Below are 21958 nucleotides of genomic sequence, written 5' to 3'. Positions count from 1 at the left end.
AAAGCCCTACTGAGAGCTCACCTCCTCCAGGAGGCCTTCCCAAACTGAACCCCCTCTTTCCTCTCCCCTCCCCCTTCCCTACCTCCTTCCCCTCCCCACAGCACCTGTATATGCTTGTACAGATTTATTATTCTATTTTACTTGTACATATTTACTATTCTATTTATTTTGTTAATGATGTGCATCTAGCTTTACTTCTATTTATTCTGGTGACTTGATACCTGTCCACATGTTTTGTTGTCTGTCTTCCCCTTTTAGATTGTGAGCCCATTGTTGGGTAGGGACCGTCTCTATATGTTGCCAACTTGTACTTCCCAAGCGCTTAGTACAGTGCTCTGCACACAGTAAGTGCTCAATAAATATGATTGAATGAATGAATCTAGGTGGGGTGGCCGATAGGAGCAAGTCAGTATGGTAAAGTTGGGTAATCTGTACGTCTTTCTGTACTGCACCTCAAAAAGCTGCCTCATTTGCCTTGCCCCTGGTTACTTCACCAGTTCACACTCTTCCACCTTCCTGGAATTCTTTTCCACCTTCTTTTTCAAACCACACCTTTTCTGAAGCATTCCCGGATTAACCACCCCTGAGTATTCTAATGCAGTTTCCCAACATTGCTTGTTGTCAATTATACTTCTGTTTCTGACTGGCCAAGATTATAAGCGCTTAGTACAGTGCTCCGCACACAGTAAGAGCTCAATAAATACGACTGGATGAATGAATGAATGTGAATGGCTTCCCTTATGTGCAGTGGCAGCAGAGTTCATGAAACTTCCCCTAAGCCAAACATACCCAGGTTCACCACAGGCCTGGGAAATGGCTCAGGGCGGGGGAAGGGACTGGCGGTGGAGGGGACATTGCTAGTAAATCAATCTGGCTAGAGTATGAATCACAGAGGAGAGCAAAAAAGGAAGGCAGGGAAAGGGGAAATGGTAGGTGGAGAGCATGGAAGTCTAGAGCTGGGAATTTTGAAGGATTCTGTTTGGTAACTAGGTGATCAGGCATGAGACTGACAGGATTAAAGTAAGATCCGTAAAATATTCCATTTCACAAATCTTAAAAAAGCAGTACACAGTGCCTTCCTCCAGTAGTCCAGCAAATATCTCTATACTACCCCCAGTTCTAACAACAAAAATGGCCAGTAATGAAGTGTTCTGTCACTAATACCCTTCCTCCAGCCAGACCCAATCCTATAAACCAAGCCACTTTCCACAAGAATATTTCCCCCATGAGAGGCTGAAAGATGATGCCAGCTATGTTAACACCTACTTTAAGAAAAAAATAGCTGATTCCTTAGATCATTCAATTCATCCTAAAGGACATCAGCACATTTGGCCTGTAAATACAGGGCAATGAATAAATACAGGACAATGAATACAGGGCTGGTGTCACAGGATACAATAATTAAAAGAAGCATTGTGGCTCAGTGGAAAGAGCACAGGCTTTGGAGTCAGAGGTCATGGGTTCAAGTCCCGGCGCTGCCAATTGTCAGCTATGTGGCTTTGGGCAAGTCACTTCACTTCTCTGTGCCTCAGTTACCTCATCTGTAAAACGGGGATTAAGACCATGAGCCCCCCGTGGGACAATCTGATCACCTTGTAACCTCCCCAGTGTTTAGAACAGTGCTTTGAACATAGTAAGCATTGAATAAATGCCATCATTTTTATTATTATTAATTGCCCAGGATCCCAGACATTGTCTCATTCTCCACCCCCACCCCCTGCCGCCCATCTAAGGGGGTTGCCGTAATAAGGCACAAACCCCTACAGGACTCCTGGGAATAAAACGTCCTAGATGAGATAGTTTTAGAAGCAGAGCCATTGTGCCAACAAATACTTCTGCTCCTACAAACACTTCCCCCACCTCCCTCATTGCACCCCCTGCCAGAAGCTCCCACTTAATTAACACTTGCTGGCTTTTCCTTCCTAAAAGGTCAAACATACCTGGAGATGAGATTCCTTACCTTTCTAAATCTTGAATGAAAGAGAAACAGACTTCATACCTTACTGGATTAAACCCCTATTTTCTCTTCTCCCACTCTCTTCTGCATCACCCTGATTTGCTCCCTTTATTCACTCCCTCCCGCAGCCCCACAAGCATATATATAATTTAGTTAACATCTATCTCCTCCTCTAGACAATTAACTCACTGTGGGCAGGGAATGTGTCTACCAATTTTGTTGTATTATACTCAGCCAAGTGCTTAGTATAGTGCTCTGCATACAGTAAGCACTCACTAAATATAATCGATTGATATCTGTTGGGACTGGAAGCTAGACTGTAAGGTGGAAAGCACTTAGGAGTTGTAGTCAGGGATCCCCATGCACATATGAGATTTGCAGTTGGCAGGTGCCAGACAAACGCAGCATGCCAGGGATTCAACAACCAAGATTAGAGACTCTCATCAAAACTAGGAGACAAAATATTTAAAGAATGTCTCCAAACACACCACTTAGACGCAGCAAAATTTAACACATCCACAAAGCTATCCTCACACCACTTCTCAAACTGTCCCAGAAGCTCATAACCTGGATGTCATCCTTGACACTTTGCAACTGTTCAATTCTCATTCAGTATATTGCCAAACCCCTCTCGGGGTCACACATGGAGAGTTTCCAGTACTCTACCAGTCTCAACTATGGGAAAGAGAGCCAGGCAGAAGAGACATACCCAGTCCATTCCTAGGTTGGCCAGTGGCTAGCAAGCATAAGGCAATCTCCTGCAAGTCAAAACTCAGCTGTGCTGGGCAGCAGCGGCATGAGAGTCGAGGGTAGAGACACAATAAACAGGTTTATTGTGCAGAAGGAGGCAATGGTAAACCACTTCCATATTTTTACCAAGAAAACTCTAGGGATACACCTCCAGAACGATTGCAGATGGCGGTGGGGCGTTCTGGGAGAGGTGTGTCCATGGTGTCACTATGGTTGGAGACAATTTGACAGCATAAGACAAAATATTGCCAAAATGCCCCTGGTTTACTGTCACATTATAATAATAATAATACTGTTCGTATTTGTTAAGCGCTTATTATGTGCAAAGCACTGTTCTAAGCGCTGGGGAGGATGCAAGGTGATCAGGTTGTCTCACAGGGGGCTCACAGTCTTAATCCCCATTTTACAGATGAGGTAACTGAGGCACAGAGAAGTCAAGTGACTTGCCCAAAGACACATAGCTGATAAGTGGCAGAGCCAGGATTTGAACCCACGACCTCTGATTCCCAAGCCCGTGCTCTTTCCATTGAGCCACATCACCTAATCTCCTAGATTCACCTGACTGACCATCCAAACTACTACCATCTCATACGAGTGCTAGTCTCATTACCAAAAGTTTATTTTGGACAGGGAATTAGTCTACCAACTCTGTTGTACCTTACTCTCCCAGGTGCTTAATATGGTGCTCTGCACACAATAAGAGCTCAATAAATACCATCGATAATGATGATGATCACGAGTAGTCAACTGCCTTAGCCTCCTTGCTGGTCTACCAGCCTCCAATCTCTCCCCACTCTAATTTATACTGTGGGCTGATGCAAAGATCACCTTTCTGAAGTACTGCTCAGTCCACATTTCTCCTAATAATAATCATAATTGTGCTACCGGTTGAGCGCTTTCTATGTGCCAAGCACTGTACTAAGCAATGGGAAAAATACAAGACAATCAGGTTGGATACAGCCTGTCCCACATGGGGCTCACAGCCTACGTACGAGGGAGAAGAGGTATTGAATCCTCATTTTACTAAGGAAACTGAGGCACAGAATAATAATAATGATGGTATTTGCTAAGCACTTACTATGTGCCAAGCACTGTTCTAAGCGCTGGGGGAGACACAAAGTTATCAGGCTGTCCCACCCGGGGCTCACAGTCTTAATCCCCATTTTACAGATGAGGTAACAGTCACAGAGAAGTTGACTGATTTGCCCGAAGTCACATAGCTAAGAAGTGGCGGAGCCAGGATTAGAACCCATGACCTCTGACTCCCAAGCCCGGGCTCTTTCCACTAAGTCACGCTGCTTCAGTCAATGGATTTGCCCAAGGTCACCCAGCAGACACGTGGCAGAGCTGGGATTAGAAACCAGGTTCTCTTACTCCCAGGCCAATTCTCTTTCCATTAGGCCATGCTGCTTCTCTCCTCAAAACTCTCCAATGGTTTGCTGTGTCTCACTGCATCAAACAAAGATTCCTCACAGCCTGTTTCAAGGGTCTCCAACATCTGCCTTACCTACTCTCTTCATGTGCTATTCCCCAATTCAGTGTATTTGTTCCTACCAAGCCAACCTTCTAGTTGTTCCTTGATCACACTGTTTTCCTGCCTTGGAACCCCCCACCCTTTCCAGATCAGCCTGACTACAGCTCTTCCCAAAGCCAAAGCACTCCTAAGATCCCACCCCCTTCAATAAGCTTTCTCTGAATAATTTCCCAGCACCCTGAGCCACTCATTCATTTAATTGATGATGATGATGATGATGATGGCATTTGTTAAGCGCTTACTATGTGCAAAGCACTGTTCTAAGCACTGGGGGGGATACAAGGTGATCAGGTTGTCCCACGGGGGGCTCACAGTCCCACGGGGGGCTCACTTAATTCATTCAGTCATATTTATTGAGCACTTACTGTGTGCAGAGCACTTGGGAGGGCACAATACAACAAAATTAACAGACACGTTTCCTACCCATAATGAGCACTCAGGTACATAGCAGTCCTAGTTACTTCAATGACCCTACTTGTAAATATTCTCGTTTGTCTCCTCCATTAGAGTGTAGGCTCCCTGTGGGCAGGGAACATGTCATTTCCTTATTCTACATTTCTCAAGCAGAGAGTACAGAACTCAATAAATGTTGATGCTAAAGCCAAGATTACAGAACCTCACCGATTACTATCAATTTCTAAAATGGAAATCCATCTACATTGTAGCTTCATCATACCTAAAAGACAAAGCACTCTGTCAGCATACCAGCAATGTTTACAGCAAGGTACGTAAGGATCTGTGAGAATCGGTGTGGCCCAGTGGAAAGAGCACAGGCCTGGGATCTAATCCCAGCTCCGCCACTTGCCTGCTCTGTGACCTTGGGCAAATCTCTTAATTTTTCTGCCTCAGCTTCCTCAATGGCAAAATGGGGATGCAATACCTGTTCTCCCTCCTACTTACCCCGTGAGCCACATGTGGCACAGGGACTGTATTTAGCCTAACTTGTATTATTATTATTACTGTATTTATTGAGTGCTTAGTATATGTCAAGCACAGTTCTAAGCACTTGTATCCCCCTCAAGGTGATCAGGTTGTCCCACATGGGGCTCACAGTCTTAATCCCCATTTTACAGATGAGGTAACTGAGGCACAGAGAAGTCAAGTGACTTGTCACATAGCTGACAAGTGGCAGAGCCGGGGTTTGAACCCATGACCTCTGACCTTAGACCAGTGCTTGGCACATATTAAGTACACAAGCACCACAAAAAAATGAGTGGTGTAAGTGTACACATAGATACATCGTGAATACAACCCTCTCACCTCCATGTGCATAATTTCTTGTAGCAGAAGAGCTTTCACAGAAAGTTAAATCCTGCACCTTCAATATGCATTCCTAAATCCTTACAAACAATATCAACGTTAACTTTGTCATTTAAAATAGGGAACATTTTTGTGGGGGCCTCAAACTGGTTGGCCACAGCCCAAAGAAAGAAAGGGACGGTGATACCAGGACCACAACCCAGAGTATCTTAATGATCAGGCTCAGAATATGAAAGCAAAATTAACTTTATGAATACAGGAACAATAATCAATCTTATTTACTGAGCCCTTACTGTGTGCAGAGCACTGTACTAAGTGCTTGGGGGAACAGAAGTTGGCAGACACGTTCCCTGAATATAGATATTTTTGAATGATATTTTCATGGCTCACTTTGAAAAAATTACCTCCCTGATGCCAAGATCCTTTGGAAATGCTTTTGCAACTTCATTACCCAATCAGCGCTTAGAATAATGCTTGACAGAGTAAGAACTTAACAAATACCATAATTATCATTATTATTATCTTTTAGCACTCTTCCAAATCTACTCTATCACAACCCCCAAATGATCACAAATGAAATTAAAAAATGAAAATAGGTTTTGATTTTTGGTTCCTGAACAGCCCTCAATCCTCACTTTGTCCCCACATATCCTGAAAGTTGTTTCCTGCCTCAGAGGCAAACGAGTATTCTGTAAAATAAGGATTTATGACTTTTTGCTTTTCAGATATTAAAGTTACAGACCAGTGTAACCCCTGTAGAACTCTATAACCGTGTTATTAGTCCTCTCCTACATGGAAATGTAATGCCCAGTGGAGTTAAAAGGAAGTAAATCTGTACAGCATAAATATCCTATGGCATTAGCCTCCAATCATAAATGAAGTTTGCTGCGCTTTCGAAAAGATTTTATAATCAATTCTTTTCCCTATAAAGAGAAGCAGAGTAAGATTCTTAGATTTATATAATAATAAGACCACTTGGCACTTATAAATCCCTTGTACTTTCTAAATGCTTTACAATCAAGTATTGTCATTACTGTACAGTAAGCACTTACTGTACAAAGAATTTAAAAATTAACGGCAGACTGCACACCTCTTTCCCTGGCAGCCGCAGCCAAGTCTGGCTAGGTTGAATAAGAAAAAGAAAGAAATAAAAGGTAATAAATTCAATTCAATGGCAACAATTGCTACACCACAGCTTAATGAAAATGGTCTTTTAATTCCTCTCTAACTTACTCCCCTCTACCAATCAAGAAAATGTCAAACAGTGAGGCTCACGGGATACACATTCCCATCTTCACAGCCCTTGTGAAATCAGACCTCCGCTGGAAGACCATCCCATATTAATTCCTAATCTCCCCAAATTATATCGCCCTCAAGTACCACCACAGTACTTTGGCATCAACTGAGCACCTGGGAACTCAGAACCTCACACTTCTGTACCTATCTTACACACGTGCTAAGTACTAACTCAAGCGCATATCACTATTTTCCTTCTTCCTCCTAATTTATTACAGTGTCTTACCACTGCTATATAAACTACTTGAGGGCAGGATCAGATCTACTACTCCCATTGTACACTCCCAGGTGGTTGGTAAAGTGCTCTGCACACAGTAGTTGCTCAAAAAATACTACTGATTGTCTGGCAGTGTTTTCCAGCCCTTTCAACCCACCAAGTCAAAGCTATGTTTCTCTCCCTTTAATTGTGGTGCTTGTTAAGCACTTACTATGTACCAGGCACCAAGCGCTGGAGTACTTACAAGATAATCTCAGCCTAAATAGGCAGGGAGAACAGGCATTGAATCCCCATTCTGGAGATGAGGGAACTGAGGCACAGAGAAGTTAAGTGACTTGCCCAAGGGCACACAGCAGATTTGTGGCAGAGCTGGGATTAGAACCCAGGTCCTGCGCCCTTTCCACTGAGCCACACTGCTTCTAAGTACCTTTGGGGTACCTAGAAACCTGGGGTACCACTCATCTTAGAAGATGAGTGGCTCTTTGTCCATAGGCCTCACTGCTTTTAGATTTCCATTAAAAAAAAAAAAATCAGCTTCTTCGCTCTCAACCCCAATCACTACAGGCTTTCCCTCTTCCCAAGATCCTCCTTTCTGAAATTTGATCATAATTTAGAGATTTCTTACACTACAAGAAAATAAAACTCCTGATCCCTCAGATGCCTGCACTAAAGTTCCTCCAGATGTCTGTGTCTGAGAGAAAGTAAAGGAATCACAAATGCAGGCTGTTCAAGGTGGGGAGAGGCTAACCACCGGAACAGAGACTACACATGGGCTAGCTTACTGCTGTTCTCACTCGGTTTACCAAGAAAAAACCCATCTAACAGGGGGTGGGGGGCAATGCATGGGGAATACTGCTAATAATAATACTAACGATGGTATTTGTTAAGTGATTACTATGTGCAAAGCACTGTTCTAAGCACTGGGGGAATACAAGGTGATCAGGTTGTCCCACAGTCTTAATCCCCATTTTACAGATGAGGTAACTGAAGCACAGAGAAGTTAAGTGGCTTGCCTAAGGTCACACATAAACTCAAGCCTATTTATCTTCGCTTTATTCTTTTTGAAGTGCTTTTCTTTTTTCCAAAGTCCTTTTGCAGTCTTTATTTACCTCGTTTGGTTCTTATAAAGTCTCTGTGATATAAGGAGAGGTAGGGGCTGCTTTACAGGAAGCTGAGGTGCAGAATGGTTAAATGACATGCCCAAAGTCACCCAGCAGTAGCAGAGCCAAGATTAGAACCCAGATCCTTTAACTCCCAGACCCAGGGTCTTTCTTCTGTTAATATTTTAACTATTTTCTTGGAGCAGTGAGGTACCTGGGAATTGAGCACACCCCCTCCTTCCCCAAATCCTGGTTGGTTGGTATACTTATTACTGTTGGTATTTTAATTATTTTAACTTGCTTCACTGTGTTTCCATGACATTCCTCAGTCATGACCGTCTGTCCTTTGCCAATTAAATTGTGAGCCACAACCCTGTCAGAAGTTGACCTTTTGGAACTAATCCAGTTCTTATTCCTGTGCCTTGTACATAGTATTAGATAAATATTAGTAATCATGATAATAATGATATGAAAGTGGGCTGGTTAATTATGGTTAGATTGATGGACTTGGGAGTTCTGAATTGCTTTTCTCCTTTGTGGGAACTGTATTCAATTTCCGGCCAGGGATGGAGTTCATTACACCGTAAAAATTAAACTACAACAATAACCAACATCCAATGCTTCATAAATCGAATATGCTATACATAAAAGACCAAGGCTTGTCATCAATGAATCAATGTTGCTGTGAAAATATCTTCAACAACTGCTAATTAGCCTTGCAAACATGATATTTGGGGGATGGAAGAGATATATAATTTGTTTAGCAGTTTTATTTTTTTCTTATTTGCTACAAAAAATATCACTCAAACTAATGGTGCCAGACGGGAAATTTCCCTGAGATTTTCCCAGGGGATTTTTCTGAAAACAATTTATTTTTGGGGGGTGGTGGGGGTGGTTTTGGAACACGTCTGCTCCATTCCCTCTGTACTGGTACTGTTCTTGTCTCTGTACTGGCTCTGTGAGTTTTTACTTCTCTGGACCAACATCACTGTCACTAAGACACAAAGGTCTCTCACCTGCATTCAGTCAGCCAAACAAAGGGCACAGACATTCCCAACCATCTCTGCCTCCAATGGACAGCATTCCAGCTCAAGCCAGCAGAACTAAACCTGGAACAATGTTTGTTTGACTGTTGGTTGGGTTTTTTTACTGGTACTTGCTGTGTGCCAGGCAATGTATTAAACACTGGGGTAGATACAAGATAATCGGGCTGGACGTCCTCTCTCTCCTTCATGGAGCTCACAGTTTAAATTATTAGGAAGAGGATTTAAGCCCCATTTTTACAGATGAGGAAACTCAGGCATAGAGGAGTTAAATGACTTGCCCAAAAATCACACAGCAGATAAGTGGCAGAGCCAGAATTAGAAAGCAGGTCCTCTGTCTCCCAAGCCCATGTTCTTTCCACTAGGCCACACTGCTTACTGAGAGTTTACTGTGTTCAGAGCACTTTACTAAGCACTTGGGAGTGTACAATAGCTCATTCATCCATCATTATGAAGGGGAAGGGCTCTGGCTTTCTTGTGCCTCCGTTTCTTTAGAATGGCGGAGGAGGTCAGCAAGAAACCCACTGTAGCTTTCTCTTAGGAAATGGGGGGGGGATTCATGCTGGAGTCGGCTGGAGTCCTTTAAAGACTGCTGGCCCCAAATAAGTTACTACTTTTTTAATCATTAGGCATGTGCACACTGCTTTTCACTTTCATAGAGCTTTACGGACATTAACCCTGGGATCCCTAAAGTCAAACTCAGCTCCCAGAGACAACTGCTGTGATACCTTGGGCAAGTCACTTAACTTCTCTGTGCCACAGTTTCCTCATCTGTAAAATGGAATTAAAATCCTACTCCCTCCTACTTAAAAGGTGAGCTCCATGTGGACAGGGACTCTGCCCAACTTGATGATCTTGTATCTGGTCCAGTACTTAGTGCAGTGTTTGGCACATAGGAAGAATTTAACAAGAACCATAACAAGCAAAATGCAAAAGCAACATTCTCTGCATAAAAGGAATGTTGGCACACAATCTTTCTAGCTTGATACAGGAAAAAAAACCACTATATGTGAAGAAGCATTACATATGTATGTCAGAATACAGAAAATGGACGTTTAATAAACCCAGGCCCCATTTCCATTACATATTGATGGGAGCATTTATTCAGGTACATGAAATTGTTTGGGGAAATGGTATCAATCTGGAATCTCTCCTTGACCCCCTCCAATCTGGCTTCCATCCCCTACACTCCACCGAAACTGCCCTCTCAAAGAGCACCAATGACCTCATTCTTGCCAAATCCAATGGCTTCTACTGTATCTTAATCATACTTGACCTCTCTGCTGCCTTCGACACTGTGGATCACCCCCTTCTCCTCAACACAGTATCCAACCTTGGCTTCACAGACTCCGTCCTCTCCTGGTTCTCCTCATCTCTCCGGCCGTTCATTCTCAGTCTCCTTTGCGGGCTCCTCCTCCCCCTTCCATCCCCTTACTGTAGGGGGTTCCTCAAGAGTCAGTTCTTGGTCCCCTTCTGTTCTCTACACTCACTGCCTTGGTGAACTCATTCGCTCCCACGGCTTCAACTATCATCTCTACGCTGATGACACCCAAATCTACATCTCCGCCCCTGCTCTCTCTCCCTCCCTCCCTCCCTCCAGGCTTGTGTCTCCTCCTGCCTTCAGGACATTTCCATCTGGATGTCTGCCCCCATCTAAAACTCAATATGTCCAAGACTGAACTCCTTATCTTCCCTCCCAAACCCTGTCCTCTCCCAGACTTTCCCATCACTGTAGAGGGCACTACCATCCTTCCTGTCTCACAAGCCTGCAACCTTAGTGTCATCCTCAACTCCACTCTCTCTTTCACCCCACACATCAGTCACCAAAACCTGCCGGTCTCACCTCCACAACATCGCCAAGATCCGCCTTTCCCTCTCCATCGAAACCGCTACCTTGCTGGTTCAATCTCTCATCCTATCCCGACTGGATTACTGCACAAGCCTCCTCTCTGATCTCCCATCCTCCTGTCTCTCCCCACTTCAGTCTATACTTCACTCTGCTGCCCGGATTATCTTTGTACAGAAACACTCTGGGCACGTCACTCCCCTCCTCAAAAATCTCCAGTAGCTGCCTGTTAACGTACAAATCAAGCAAAAACTCATTCTCGGCTTCAAGGCTGTCCATCACCTCGCCCCCTCCTACCTCACCTCCCTTCTCTCCTTCTACAGCCCAGCCCGCACCCTCCGCTCCTCTGCCACTAACCTCCTCACTGTGCCTCGTTTTCACCCGTCCTGCAGTCGACCCCCGGCCCAAGTCCTCCCCCGGCCTGGAATGCCCTCCCTCCACACATCCACCAAGCTAGCTCTCTTCCTCCCTTCAAGCCCTACTGAGAGCTCACCTCCTCCAGGAGGCCTTCCCAAACTGAGCCCCCTTTTTCCTCTCCTCCTCCCCATCCCCCCCACCCTACCTCCTTCCCCTCCCCACAGCACTTGTATATAGTTGTACAGATTAATTACTCTATTTATTTTACTTGCACATATTTACTATTCTATTTATTTTGTTAATGATGTGCATAAAGCCATAATTCTATTTGTTATGAAGATTTTGACAACTACATGTTTTGTCTACATGCTTTGTTTTGTTGTCTTTCTCCCCCTTCTAGACTGTGAGCCCATTGTTGGGTAGGGACCGTCTCTATATGCTGCCGACTTGTACTTCCCAAGCGCCTAGTACAGTGCTCTGCACTAAGTGCTCAATAAATACGACAGTGAACAGAGCAGAGATTTTAATTGACCCACACAGGCATAAATCTCAGCACTAAACCTAAATACCTAAACAAACTGTGGGAGGCCAAGCTCAACACTGCATAAACCAGGTTATTCAAATGATTTTGGGTCCAACCCATCCATTCTAAATTGAGTTGCCTGCCATGTGCCACCTTGGAAACCAGCAAATAGAATAACATGATCACATTTGTTTAGGTGCAATATACCTCTGGAATTTCTAAATTCTATTTCTATTCTACTTCTAAGATGCTTTTAAGACTCAAGAAAACTTGGCTTAAGTAAAATTAATTGCTGAAACATTGAAAGAAGCCGCAACCTCCCACACATGGCACACAGGTATATTTTCCACCAGTTGAACAGTCATTTATTCTCTAAGGAAAGCAAACACATATTTTTCAAACACCATAGCAACATCCTATTTTCTGGTGATGGTATTTTCATCATTGGAAAATGGAGTATATAAAAAAAGTTATGTTTTAAAATGAGCACTGAGAGGAAAAAAAAATCCCAGAGGATGGTGGCTAGATTCTACAATAGGGATTTATTGTCAGGAACCACACACCTCTATCCTTTAAGTTCCAAATTCCATCACTGAATTCCCTCAGAGACTCTTCCTTTCTGCTAGGATTCCAGTTTAAACAACAATCTCTCTCACTGCTGTTTCCAGAACACTCAAGTTCTCCTGAAATGTGGGATTCAATTCTTGCAGGGAAAACTCATACTAAGCCCTGCCTTACTCATACCAATACTATCCCCTGTGCACTGGCTATTTCTTCCAACACCGTAACATGATCTGTACAAGCAGGCTTGCATTAGCAGCTCAGTCAATGGTAATGAACACTTCTTTTGCATAGAGCATAGAGCACTGTACTTGGGAGTGTAGAAACCAACAGCGTGGTTTAGCAGAGGGAGCACAGGCCTGGGATTCAGAGACCTGGGTTCTAATCCCAGCTCCATCACTTGTCTGTGTGACCTTGGGCAAGTCACTTAACTTCTCTGTGCCTCAGTTACCTGATCTGTAAAATGGAGATTAAGATTGTGAATGAACCCCATGTCAGACATGGCCTGTGTACAACCTAATTAGCTTGCATCTACCCCAGGGGTTGGTACAGTGCCTGGCACATAGTAAGTGCTTAAATAGTAATTTAAAAAAAAATAAATGTTCCCAAATTATCTTCCAACATCTTAGCCAAAAATGTATCATAAAGACAGACTTTAAGGCATAGTTGAGTACACTGGGAATATCCCAACACAATTACCATCGTGCAGACCGCTGAGAATTGATCCCTATGTGGCGAAGAGATCAGCATGCATATGACAACAGGACTAAGTCATCAATTTGAACCTACCCCCAGGAACAAGGGATCATCAAAATTTTCCTTAAGGCTATCTGGTGGACCCAAGTGCAATAGATTGGCTTAATATGTGCCACTATTTACCCACTGTGCCAAATTCCCACACAGATCCCAAGAGTCAATCTTCCTAAGTTCAGGAACTGAGTTTTTTCCCCCCACACAGAATTTCTCTCCAAGTGCTTCTAGCCACTGCAGTCTCACAGATATGTTTTGGCTGAAGGGGTGGGGGCAGTCTCTCTCTCTCTCTCTCTCTCTCTCACACACTCACAATCACACACAAGTGTGACTTCCTACCATCGCTCCCTACAAACATACAACAAGGGGGAGTTAAAGGAGGGCAAAATCCAGGTGCCCACTCAATCCAAAGGGCAGCTGGAGGCCCCCACACTGGTTTGAGCCAGACCAGGGCTCTAACAAGACCAGAGCATTTCCAATTGAGTCCAAAAGACCCATAATGGCAGCTTTCTGGTTTAGGAGCTCTAAGAAACCTTTCCCTTCTCAGTCCCCATCTCTGCTAAAAATCCCTGATCCTATATGCAAAATTAAAAGCTGGTAGTTCTGGGGCAATGGCTGCAGAGTAACAGAAGGATTGAAAAATAGAAAGTTCTCAGCTGCTACACCTGAGAGAAGCTCCACCAGGTCAAAGCAGAAGGGTCTGCAGCATGGCTTAGTGGACAGAGCACAGGCCTGGGTTCTCATCCTGGCTCTGCCACTTGTTTGCTGTGCGACCTTGGGCAAATCACTTCACTTCTCTGTGCCTCAGTTACCTCATCTGGAAAAATGGGACTTAAGACCGTGAGCACTATGTGGGACAGGGATTGCGTCCAACCCAATTACCTTTTATCAATCCCAGTGCTTAGTACAATGCCTGACACATAGAAAGTGCTTAACAGATACCACAATCATTATTATAATTGTTTTTATTAAGAGAAGGGAAGGGGCAGAGGTGCCAGGAGCCAACAATGGACAGCTCAGCCCCTCCAAGCACCTAATGAGCCCTCACAGGGGGCAGAGCACTGTACATGTTTTTCCCCCACACAGAATTTCTCTCCAAGTGCTTCTGGCCACTGCAGTCTCACAGATATGTTTTGGCTGAAGGGGTGGGGGCAGTCTCTCTCTCTCACACACACTCACAAACACACACAAGTGTGGCTTCCTATCATCCCTCCCTATAAACATACAACAAGGGGGATTTAAAGGAGGGCAAAATCCAGGTGCCCACTCAATCCAAAGGGCAGCTGGAGGCCCCCACCCTGGTTTGAGCCAGACCAGGGCTCTAACAAGACCAGACAGTCCCTGCTCCCTAGAAGCTTACAAACTAGTAGGTGAGAGAAGTCAGACAAACATTTATGAACACCAATATGCATATGTATATATGCAAATATGCAGGGTTGGAGAATGGGTGGAATTAACCAAAGAAAGCTTCTAGGATGGGGTATGGTGAATGGAGATGGCTATTTTCACCATAAAGTATGTGGCGAAGGAAAAATAGGGATGTTAATCCACGCACAAAGAGGAGTTAGGAAAGGAACCGAAGTCAAAAGCAAGAGTTGGGGGACCAGACGAGGTGGTTTCAAAGCACCATGTGTCTATGGCTGGAATAAAGAGTGTCAGGTAGGGCAGTAGAGAAGTTGGAACTGAGGAGAGGGGCTCTATACTCTATACTCTTCTGCCCAGGTGGACCAAAGCCACATCCAACAGGCCACCCTGCTCCAAGCAGCACAGCCAAACTCCCCAACTCAGTCCTTATTTCCCCTACTCCCTCTCCCTTCTGCATCACCTCTGCAATTGGATCTAATAACACCAGTAATAACTGTGGTATTTGTTAAGCGCTTTCTACGTGCCAGGCACCATACTGACCGGGGTGGATACAAGCCGATTGGGTTGGACACAGTCCCTGTACCACATAGAGTTCGCAGTCTCAATCCCCATTTCACAGATGAGGTAACTGAAGTCCAGAGAAGTGAAGTGAGTTGCCCGAGGTCACACAGCAGACATGTAGCGGAGCCAGAATTAGAACTCAGGACCTTCTGACTCCTGGGCCCATGTTCTATCCACTACACCATGCCGCTTCTGTGTACTCTTTAAGCACTTGATACAAAGAGATGAAGAGACAAAGAAAGCCATAAGCTATAAAACCCAAGACAGGGTGATTTTCCCCTGGATTGGAGTGGCACACTTCTTACATGATGTGTGAAATCTGTAATTGAAGGATCTGGGGCCCAGGGCTCTCTAAGGGATGTCTGTCTGTTACACACACACACACACACACACACACACACACACACACACACACACACACACACACACTCCACCCCCCCCACCCCACATTTAAAGCACTGGCTCTAGCCTAAGCAGGAAGCACAAATAATTAATCCATTACCTCAAGAGGCTCTGCCTGAACTTGCCAGACTTATACCTGAGGTGAATTTAGTCCTTAGCCCTTAATCAATAATGCAATTTGAAAATCTGCTTTTGTTCTTCTGGGGCAGATTGAGGTCCCCGCTGGCAGAGTAATCAGTCTGGGCACAGGCTGGCACACTCATGATATAAAGAGAAGCTGGCCAGGGATGGTGTGAGCCCCACGTGGAACAGGGGACATGCACCCTGAGTGGACAGAATTAGGTTGCTGTATCTGTTGGAAAGTGGGAAAACTGATGTAACATTTGTGTCTACTTTTCCAGAGAACGTAAAGGAAACTGTGTGGCCTAGTAGACTGGGAGTCAGGAAAGCCTGATTCTCGTCACTGCTCCAGAACTTGCCTGCTGTGTGATCTTGGACAAATCACTTAACCTCTGCAGTGCTTATTTTCCTCATCTTCAAAATGGAAATAAAGTGTCTCCTGTCCCTCCCTCTTAGACTGTGAGCTTTATGTGGGACATTACTATGTCCGACCTGATTACCTTGTGTGTGCCTGGCATATAGCAAATGCTTAATAAATGATTGTTATCTAATCTCATTTGTTCCCACTATATACACATGAGTTACAGGAATTATTAGTACCATTTTTTAGATAGGGAACTCTCAGCCCAGAAAGGTTAACTGACTTAAAGACACGCAGCAGGTCAGTGGCAGAGTTGGACCTAAATCTAGGCTTCCTGACTACCAGTCTTGTGACACTCCCTCTGGTTACCATAAGCATACGCAGTGACTTGTGGTTGCTGAGAAAACCCATAAACCAGAACTGGATATCAGGCAAACCAATTTGCCTAATCCCACAGTGCATCATCCAAATTGGGACTCTCCCACCACCTACAGAATTTTGCAAACGAAAATCTGCCACCAAACTGGCTTTGGGAAGAGGAGGAGGAGGAAGAAGTAGGGGCAGGACAATTAGAGAAGTCACTCAGCTCTCAGTGCATGAAATCCCAACATTAAGGGAAGGAGGGCATGGCTCGGCAAGGCAGAGGAAGAGCACTGTGGAGGGATGGCATGGGGGAGAAGCCACATACTTCTGCAGAGAGTGACGGGCGGCCGTACTCTCTAAGTTACTCAGCATTCACGCTTCACAAATACCACAGTTCTGCAATTCCCCGTGCCGTTGCCAAGTTATTTTCTCAAGAAGGAATGCAAGACAAGTTCTTGGACAACACAAAGGGGGCACACTTTGGAATTCAGAGAAGCAGGGGCTCTGTCTCACAAATACACAAAACATACACACACACACACACACACACACACACACACTTCTTTGGGCAACTGGGGAATATTTAAGAAAGTTGGAAAACATGTTTGTTTCTTAAATGCCTTCCTTGTGCCTAGATTTAAGTCTGTTCCTTATAAGACATTTCATTGGAAGTATTCTTTTTTTTTTTTTAGAATTTTTGCTATGTGGAAAAGACAGAGCTGGGAAGGATCTTACCAGGTCATCTGGTCTAGCCCCTGCCTCCAGAAAAGAATAAAATTAAGTGAACTTTTTTTCATTATTCAAGCATCACCCTATGTGACGATGAAAAAGCCAGCTCACTACACCTAATGTAATTTCAGCCAGAGAAAAGACCCAAGAAGACAATCCAAAACCTAATTCCCACCTATGTATTTTCTCCTAGCACTTAGTGTAGTGCTTTGCACACAGTAAGCACTTAATAAATGCTATTACTACTATGTCAATCTTCCCAGCCAGATCCTGTCCTCCCTCTTGTCTTTCCCATCTCTGTAGAAAACATCATTACCCTCCCTATCCTGTTAATTCTACCTTCTCAGCATGGCTAAAATCTGTTCTTTTCTCTCCATCCAAATGCTACCATGCTGATCCAAGCATTTATCCTATCCCGCTTTGACTACCGCATCATCCTCCTTGCTGATCTCCCTGCCTCCTGTCTCTTCTCACTTCAGTCCTTACTTCACTCTGCTGATAGTTTTTCTGAAAAAACACCAGTCCACATCTCTACCAAGGCCTTGCCAATGTTCTACCTTTGACATGAAACTCCCTCCCCTTCTATACACACCACTCTCCCCACCTTCTAAGCCTGATTAAAATCACATCTCCAAGACGCCTTCCCCAATTAAGTCCTCATTTCCCCTTCTCCCTCTCCCTTCTGTATCGCCAGGGTACTTGAATTTATATCCTTTAGACACTTGATGTTCACCCCACCCTCTGCTTCACAGCACCTAAGTACATATTCAACATATTTACTCATTCATATTAATGTCACTCTTCCCTCTAGCCAGTGAGCTCCTTGTGGGCAGGAATTGTATCTACCCACTCTGTTTTACTGTGTTCTTCCAAGCACATGAGTTTGTTCTACACACAATAAGCACTCAATAACTATCATTGATTAACTGATTTAACTAGATGTCTTGCAGGCATTAAATGGAAAAGTGTATAAAGTTCCAAACAAGGATTGCAGAGTGGTCACAATCAATCAATCAATCAATCAATCGTATTTATTGAGCGCTTACTATGTGCAGAGCACTGTACTAAGCGCTTGGGAAGTACAAATTGGCATCACAAAGAAGCAAGAAATAAATACCATTAATGACAAGATTCCAACTGCTTTGAAACCAAGACACACCTTTCCCCCAGTTTAATTCTAGGAAGCAGTGTTGCCTCAAAATTGCTTTCTAAGCAATTGCAGGCCAATTTCAATCTTCTGCCCTTATGAGGGCATGCTACGGTGCTGGTAATCAAAAATCCAAGTTGGCACATCTCTCACTGATGAACTAAATGGTTCTATAAGCCTGTCACAGGGACCTATGTTGATTTTAGAATCACTCAGGCACTAGGAATAAGCAATATGGATTTCCTGGATCCATTCCCCAGAGACACTTCTAGAGTGAATACTGTTCACTCCCTGGAGAAATCCATCCTGTTGTCTGAATGTGACAAAATGAATCAAAATTCAGTTTGAAGCCACCTGTGGAAATCCTTTACTACAAGAGGCAAAGTTTCCTGCTTTTGATGCTGTGGGGTACAGTTGTAAGGTGGGGGGGTGGGGGTCCTGTGCCTATAGGTATTATGTCAGTGTCCCTGGGATTACCCAGATGCTTGGACAAAATGATAGTGATGAAATGACAATCAGTAGCAAGAACATTACTAATGATAACATTTAAATGTTAATATCAAGTTTGAATTTGTTTTGAAAAATCTTAAAATTTGTGAGGGGTTTGTTATGTATGTGTTTTCCATTTTGAACTATCAGATCACCTTCCCACCAAAATCCTGTTTGTCCCCATATTTTCCCCATTACTGCAAGTAATGCCACCCTCCTCCATCTTACACGCCCATAACCTTAGCATTATCATTGCACAAAGTAAGCACTTATTAAACATTACTACTGACCGCTCTCATTTAACCCACATATTCAGTCTACCACCAAATCCTGTCAGTTCTGCCTTCACAATATCTCTAGAATCCGTCCCTTCGTCTCCATCCAAATGTTTGGCCATGCTAATTCAAGGTCTTATCGTATCCTGCCTTGATTACTGTATTAACCTCCTCTCTGACCTCCCTACCTCCTGTCTCTACCCTCTCCAGTCCATATTTCACTCTGTTGCCTGGATCATTTTTCTAAATAATTGTTCAGTCTGTGTTCCCTATCCCTCAAAAACTTCAAGTGGTTGTCAACCCATCTACATATCAAACAGAAACTCCTTACCATCAGCTTTAAGGCATTCCCCCTCTAGACTGTAAGTTTGTTGTGGGTAGGGAATGTGTCTACCAACTGTGTTGTACTCTCCCCAGTGCTTAGTACAGTGCTCTGCATAAGTAAATGCTCAATAAATAATTAACACACATACACACAAACACACAATATGGTCTTATGTTAACTTGCAACAAGAGGAAAGATGTGAAGAAGCCCAGGCCCCTGAAAGCAGTAAATTAATTCAACTTTGGTCAGGTGACTAGAAGGTGAGCATTCCAAAATGGACAGTGCAGAACTTGGCAGTGATTATTCCTCAACACTCTTTTAACTCAGTGTTTATGTGAGGCCCAAGAGGCCCAATCACTAAAAAAAACACAGGAAACCTCACGATAAAGGCCGAGCTTGGAGCAAAATGTTAGAAAAATACCATGATTGGTTTCCCCCACAGGTGTTTATGAAACAGCACACTGTATTTCAAGAGCCTACAAAATTCACTCACCATGTTCGGGTTCACCAAACTCAGACTTTGGTCCCAGACTTTCCATTTTATAGAAAAAGCAGTGGCCAGAGAAGTTCTCGATAGCACCTTGGCCTGAGTGAACAAGTAGTGGGACAAGTAAGCTCATTCAGGAAGCAAACCTCCTTGGCTAAGTGGAATCCTCACTTGTTTTTCCTTAACAGTGTCATCTGAGAGCTTAAACACCCAACCCAAAATGATGTCAGAACCAAACCAATCCTCTATTGTGGCTTCAACACCATAGAAACCCAAACATCCGAGCCATTCGGGAGCAGGCTAAAGGCAGCATTCAATCAAGGTGTTGAGTAGACTTGGGGTAGTCTTTTCACAAGCAGGGGGAGAGGGTTTTGGTCCTTTTAACCATGACAACATCTTGGCACTCAAAGTCTTCCGTGTTGCACTTCAGACACACAGATGGGTAGGACAACCTCTATCTCCTGGCCATCTGTCTAGAGCTCAGAGGAGAGAAATTGCTACAACACAGCTATGGCTCAATCCGTCAATGCCTTAAAGCCTTTCCAACTGAGAAGCCACTGTCTCCACCAACATCTATCATCCCTGCAAATGTCCCTTGCCAAAGTAAAAAGGCTGGCCCATTGTTGCTCAATATGGCCTGGCCAGAGCAAAGGAGGCTAAAGCCCATTTTCCTTGCAGAACAAGCTTGTTAAGGGTAGAGGGGGAGCAAAGAGCAATTCAAGTCCTTTCTCCCATTAACATTTCCCCTCTCCACAATATGAATATCACGCCTTGCCTAAGTAAAATTTAAGCCTAAATGGCTCTTTTGTTTATGGCTGAATTAAATGATCTCTCCAAGATAACTACAGGTTAAAACTGGAAAAGAGTTTCCCACTGTAGCACAAGTGGCAGCAGTGACAGTGAATGTGTATAATTTGTTCAGAAGCTTGTCAAATCAATCAATCAATGGTATTTATCGAGCATTTACGGTATACAGAGCAGTGTACCAAACACTTGGGAGAGTACAATAAAGCTCACAAGGAGCTTTCAGTCTGGAGGGGGAGATGACTGTTAGGGGAAATGGCAGGCTCAGTATGTTGCAGAAGGTACTGTAGGAAATGTCGACGCAATAGCAACAACTCTGAGGCCCAGGAAAGAGGCTTAGAGCAGGGGCTCGAACAACTGCCCCACTATAGCTGTCAGATTCACAAATCTTAGTAAATACTGGAGGTTAATAGTTAAAAAGACAGTCCCATTTAAAAAAAAAAAATGTGTTTCTGCTTTGTCAAACAAAAAATCTCCCGGCAGTTCATTCAGAAGTCATTTGTAGGCACTTGGCAAAATAAAACCTTAGTCCAAAAGACAATTCTTGGTTTCAGTCAGGAAGACCAATGTGACTGTTTGAAGACAAGGTCAAAGAAGATGGTTATTCACACCCAGCTGCTGATATGTGACCACCTTGAAGAGGCATCAAAGTAGGTCTGAAAAACAAACACTCAAAATTCCCTTTTTAAGAAATCATACCTTGACTCGGTGGAGAACTTATTTTCCACAGTACTTTCATACCAACTCTCTCAATTTATCCCCCCAACATCCCAATGAGGAATAATAATTATGGTATTTGGTAAGTGCTTACTATGTGCTGAGCACTGTTCTAAATGCAGGGACAGATCAATCAATCGTATTTATCGAGCGCTTACTGTGTGCAGAGCACTGTACTAAGCGCTTGGGAAGTACAAGTTGGCAACATATAGAGACGGTCCCTACCCAACAGTGGGCTCACAGTCTTGAAGACTGTCCACAAGCTTCTAATCTGGTAGCGGGTGAGGAAGGAGAAGCAAAGGAATTGTTAAATTTGGGAAACTGATTGTGCCTCCTGATTTGTTCTGCCTAGACTCAGTTTGTGATCTTGGCCACCCTCTCTTGCTTCCCTGATCTAACGTTTCTATCTGGAAAATCTGGCCCCAACATACCTCCCCACCTACCGTAGGTTTTTGGAAAACTAGTGAGGAAATGCATAAGGCGGCTGCTGGAAGATCAGTGCTATGTACTATATAGGATGTCTTTCTCTCCAGAATCCAGAATAACTATTTTAGTCTGTTCTACTATAAAGTACACTCACAGACCCACACAAGAGAGCTCTTTCTTGTTCTTTAGGAGT

The 21958-nt window shown here is 43.9% G+C and overlaps 1 protein-coding gene across 1 annotated transcript in view; it reads right to left on the bottom strand.

Moving 5' to 3' along the window:
* MYO5B (myosin VB) overlaps positions 1-21958 on the bottom strand; it is a 382924-nt gene that overhangs the window by 312966 nt on the left and 48000 nt on the right. The window lies entirely within an intron of this gene.

The sequence above is a fragment of the Tachyglossus aculeatus genome, chromosome 3 (assembly GCF_015852505.1).
Source record: "Tachyglossus aculeatus isolate mTacAcu1 chromosome 3, mTacAcu1.pri, whole genome shotgun sequence".
Lineage (NCBI taxonomy): Eukaryota > Metazoa > Chordata > Mammalia > Monotremata > Tachyglossidae > Tachyglossus > Tachyglossus aculeatus.
Note: the sequence above shows the minus strand (reverse complement) of the source record. Positions and strands in the feature narration are given on the sequence as shown.